Consider the following 6000-nt stretch of genomic DNA (forward strand, 5'->3'; position numbering starts at 1 on the left):
TATAGATTGGTAATAATGATCTAAGAACTCTACTAACAACAGTGGTATCATCAATAGTTCCACCAGTGCTTTTGATATCAGCAACCACAGTCTTAATCCTAATAACATACTGCTGAATGGTTTCACCTTCAACCATCCTCATATCGTCAAATTTACCTATAAGGCTTTCTTCCTTAGCTTGCTTTACATGCTCGTCACCACCATAGATTTTTTCTAGTGCATCCCATACATCCTTAGGTGTGTCCTTGTCTTGAACATCAATAAATTCAATATCTGACAAGCTGCTGATAAGGGCTTCCATGACTTGCCCATTTTTCTAGATTTCTCTCTTCTGATTATCAGTCAATGTGCCAGTGGGAGTCACAAATGCATTCTCAACATAGCTCCAGTATTGAGCACCCATACTCTTGATGTAAATCTTCATTCTGTCCTTCCATATCTTAAAGTTATCTCTATTGAACTTAGGACCTTCCCTCTTCATCATTATAGTAGGATCTTTTACCTCAAGCGATTAAGCTTATATCACCGAGGACTTGGAGGAGCTCTGATACCAATTGATGAATAATCATGAACAACAGATACCCCAATGGAAACTGAGAGGGGGGGGGGGTGAATTAGTATAGATAAAAACTCCCTTAACAACTTATCTTGCTAAAGCAAAACCAACTGGTTATTACCATTATTGAACTTAACCATGGCGATACTGGTCAAATACAGTAAGACACCAGACACCATAAAATGATAAGTCTGAATACTTCAAATACTATCCATTATGCAACATCAACTTCACCCATAAACATATGTATGTGGTATACTAAAAATGCTATAACCTATTAACCCTGCATGGATAATCCTTCAACCAAATACTTCATAAAAATCACATGAAAAATGCATAACACACAAATTTTTCACATGGAAACCCAAATCAAAAAAACCACGATGGGGATGAATACCCACAAGCTTGTTTTGAACTCTTTTGAAGCTCGCCTTGTTAGGAGCCTAGTCTGGTTAAAGACTTTATAAAAAGGTTCTACTAGGAATTGATCCTATTAGAGATCACCCAGTTAAGGGATGGTTATATACCATGTTAAAGGTTGAAATCCTGTTAAAGGTTACCTCACTGGAGGATTTAAAGAACTTAATGATCTTGAGTCACCTGGTTACAGGTTTTACAATAAGCCTGTTAAAGCTACCCGGTAAAGGGAATTTTCATCTATTTAAATGATTAGAAGACAACAAGTAAAAACTCTGATCTGATAATAGCACTATATGCCAGGGTAGATCCTTTTCATATCCTCTACTTTACAAACACACTCTGCAATTTCCCTCTTACTGGTCTGGCAAGTATCAAGTATCTCTTCACTCGGATACATACACACAACCTTTGCCAACAACTTTTCAAAACAGACATCATCGATCTTATAGGTAATAGATAGGTTGGTAACATAAACCCTAAACCCTAAGATGCTTAGGTTTACAACACAAGCGGTCCAATCTTGACCGTCCACACATATTGCATAGAGCATTACAATTTCAAATATATCACAAGACAATATGCATCGTTCATTCATCACCATTCATGAGAATTAGTAACCCATCACACTTTCTTCTTATGCCACTAAGAAGAATGATCATTCCTGAGGTAGACTTCAAACATGGTTGATCTTCTTCTGCCTCAATCCTTCACACACACAAAGCTGATGTGGCACCTCGATCACATAGTATCATTGGTTCATCACACAAGTTGGATCGCCAAACTGATAACCATAGAGCTGAGACTACCAACCGATAATTGCACTTAATGAAACCCCGACACCGGTTCACTGAATCTCCTCATGCCTCTTCATACTGGTTCACTTACACTTATTGACATCAATGACAACATACATTATCATCATATCAACATACCAGTTCATCATATGCCAAGGATATCCAACATACACTATTGAGGATGATGCCACAGATGAAGAAAGTGCATCAGAAGATGACTACCATGAGAATGACAAAATAATTTAATCTCTTTATGGCTCCCTATGAATCGGTTGGTGAAGTTGAGGAAGAAGAGGATATTGAGGCTGAAGTGGATTTAGAATGAGAGCTTATAAGTTCTCTTTAAGAGCTGAATAAAACAAGAAGAGAACTCAAGAAGTTTAAGATTGTTGTAGTAGAAGAACAAGGTCTCTTGAAGCAATCCCTGGATGAGTCCAGTCAAGTTATATCTAACTTGAAACTATAGCTAGAAGAAACCAAGAGGATATGTGAAGTTACATCCTCTGATCTAATGAAGAAGGAAAAGGAGCATCATGATCTAGAAGAAGAAATAGTGAAGCTCAAAAAGGAGCTTGAAGAAAGTAAGGAAGAAATAAAAGTGAGAAGCAAATATCAAGGCAACACCGAAGCTTTAGACAAGATGTTGAGAAAACAGAAGCAATCCAAAAACACCGGTGGCTTAGGTTTTGAAGAAGGTCAAAGTTCAAATAGGAAAGAAACATCCAGAAAGAAGATACAACTCACTTCTTCAAATAGAGGTGAAGAGAAGAAGACATTCACTGTAAGAAAGGATATAGGTAAAAAGATATATACAGATGCTATTAAAACTCACCACACAAACCAATATACACAAGCAATGAACCAAAGGCCACACTCATTGTACCGACATGTATATCCAAGGATAAATGAAAGAGTTGACCATCAAGGATTCCCCAAAGTCAACAACATGAAGGGAAGACCCCGATAAGGCAGTTGTTTGCAGGACCAAGGTAACCTAACTGGTATGTTTCAAACTTTCATGGTTACTGTTACCGGTGTAACAAATTTGGGTATAGAATTGCTGACTGTAGATTAATAAATAATCCTTCTATGAATTATGAAAGTAGAAATCATTTTAATGCACTCTAAGATATGAATGTTGTCTGTTATCAGTGCAATAGATATGGTCATAGGAGTTTTGAATGTAGGAAGAATAAACCAGTGCCCTACAATAATTTTAAGGATTCATCTTTAAATGAAAATGTGAAATGATATAACTATCAAGAGTTTGGAAATATAAAAAGTTTTGTAAAAATAGGAAGATCAAGAAAAAAAAGATAAATCTTGATCAAGAACCAGTAGTTGAACCAGAGCACAAAATAGCAGCTAACAAGAAGAAGGAAACCAAACCGGTATGGGCTGAGAAAGAAAATGACAAAGCAAAATCAAGACTGATAGTGTAGTGTTGTTTACTTGCTGAAAGGAAAAATCTATGGGTTGTAGATAGTGGTTGTTCCAACCACATGACTGGTGATAAAAATAAATTTATCAAACTTGAAGACTGGAATGGTGGTTCAGTAAGATTCAGAGATAACAAAACCATCAAAATAAAGGGAAAAGATACTCTAAATATTGATGGAAAATTGAAGGTACATGATGTATATTATGTGGAAGGCCTAAAGCACAATCTGCTAAGTGTGAGTTAAATGGGTGACAAAGGTTATAAATTCACCTTTGACTCAACCAGTTTCTAGGAGTATTGGTCAGGTTGTGGTAGAAGGAAAAAGAACAGATGACAATGTTTACAATTTGAAGGAATGCTATGAGTCCCAATGTATGATAGGACAAGTTCATGAAAGTTGGTTGTGGCACCGAAGATTAGGCCACATAAAATTTGATAACCTAGTTGCAGTAAGCCGAAAAGGGTGTGTGAGGAATATTCCACCCATCATCAAATCGGCAAGCACATTTTGTGATGAATGTGAAAAAGGGAAGCAGACAAAGGTGAGCTTCGGGACAAAAGAGCACAACACCTCAAGACCACTTGAAATTGTGCATATAGATCTGTGTGGTCCAACTAGGACAAGAGCTCTTGTTGGTGAAAGATATTTTATGCTCTTTATTGATGATTATTCGAGAATGACATGGGTCACTTTCTTGCAAGATAAGTGACAAGAATTTGACAGATTCAAGATCTTTAGGAAGATGGTGGAGAAGGAAAGTGGGTGCAAGCTAAAATGTCTAAGATTAGACTGGGGTGGAGAGTTCACATCAAATGAGTCTGAAGATTATTGTGAAAGATATGGAACTAGAAGGCAATACTCAGCCCCTAGGACACCACAACAAAAATGGTGTGGTAGAAAGGAAGAACTGGACAATCAAGGAGATGGCCAAAACCATGTTAAATGAGGCCAGTCTGGTAGACACAAATTGGAACGAAGTTGTTCATACTGCTACATATACCTTGAACCGGGTTCAACTAAGAACAAACAACAGAATGACACCTTATGAGTTGTGGTATAATCGGAAGCCATCATTCAAATACTTCAAAGTATTTGGAAGCAAGTGCTTTATCAAGAGAGACATGGATGGTCTAGGTAGTTTTGACTCTAGGGGTGATGAAGGAATCTTCTGTGGTTACTCATATAATAGAAAGGCCTACAAATGCTACAACAAAAGACTAAGAAGAGTCATTGAGAGTGTGCATGTAAAAGTTGATGAGAATATGCACAAAGAGAGTCAATCAGAGGTAAAATGGTATGATGATTCCGGTGATGAAGGTGAAGAAGCTCAATCAGAAAATGAACCAGAAGAAGCATCCAAGAAGGCTCCCAACCAGTATGTGTAGTTGACTCACCCGGAAGAGAAAATTCTAGGAAATAAGAGTGATGGTGTGCAGACTAGAAGAAGACTTGCCCAGAATGAGGAACAAGTCAACTTTTGCCTCATGACTAAAGCAGAACCTAAAACATTCAATGAGGTTAGCAAAAGACAGGAATGGATGGATGCCTTGGAAGAAGAACTGCAACAAATTGAGAAGAAAAATACTTGGGAATTAGTCCCTAGACCAGAAGACAAGAACATCATTGGCACTAAATGGCTTTATCGGAATAAGATGAATGAAGAAGGTAAAATTGTTAGGAATAAAGATAGACTTGTGGGAAAATGATACTCTCATGTAGAGGGTATTGACTTTGAAGAAACATTTGCATTGGTAGCTAGATTAGAAGCAATTAGAATGTTTCTAGCCTTTTCTGCCTACAAGGGTTATATCAGATAGACGTAAAATCTGCCTTCCTAAATGTAAATTTGGAAGAAGAAGTGTACATGGATCAACCGGAAGGGTTTTTGCTACATGATGATGAAACATTTGTGTTCCAGTTGAAGAAGGCCCTGTATGGCTTAAAGCAAGCTCCTAGAGCATGGTATTCAAGATTAGATCAATACCTGAAGGAGAAAGGATTCAAAAAGGGGAGTGTTGACAACAATCTATACATAAAGAAAGATGGAAACCACATGATCATTGTGGTTGTGTATGTAGATGACATTATTTTTGGAGGCAATAAGGACCCCCTTTGCAAAGAATTTGTTGATCAGGTGCAGTCAGAATTTGAGATGTTAATGCTTGGTGAATTGACATACTTCCTTAGTTTGTAGATATTACAACAAGATAAGGAAATCTTTATCTCACAAACCAGGTATGTAAAGGAAATATTGAATAAGTTTCAACTAGAGGATTGCAAACCGGTAAGTACCCCCATGGTGACCAAAAGTAAATTACAAACAATGATGAATCACCAGTTGTGGATTAGAGTTTGATAGATCCATGATAGGTAGTCTATTGTATCTAACTGATTCTAGACCGGATATAGTACAGACAATGTGCATGGTGTTCATATTTCAAGCTACTCCTATGTAGCCACATATGAATGTTGTAAGCATAATCTTTAGGTACCTCCAAGGAACACTCAGTTATAGATTGTGGTACCCTAAACAAGGAGAATTCATCTTGGAAGCATACACTAATGCTGATTGGGCAGGTTGCATTGATGTCCGGAAGAGCACAAGTGGTGGTGCATTCTTCCTAGGTGACCGGTTGGTCGCATGGCATAGCAAGAAGCAGGATTATGTCTCCCTATCAACTATTGAAGTAGAATACATTGTTTTTGCTACATGTTGCTATCAGGTGCTTTGGATTAAGCAAACCCTCAAAGACATACAGGGGGACATCACTGATCCTATACTTATCCT

This window comes from Cryptomeria japonica, chromosome 7 (assembly GCF_030272615.1).
Source record: "Cryptomeria japonica chromosome 7, Sugi_1.0, whole genome shotgun sequence".
NCBI classification, from domain to species: Eukaryota; Viridiplantae; Streptophyta; class Pinopsida; order Cupressales; family Cupressaceae; genus Cryptomeria; species Cryptomeria japonica.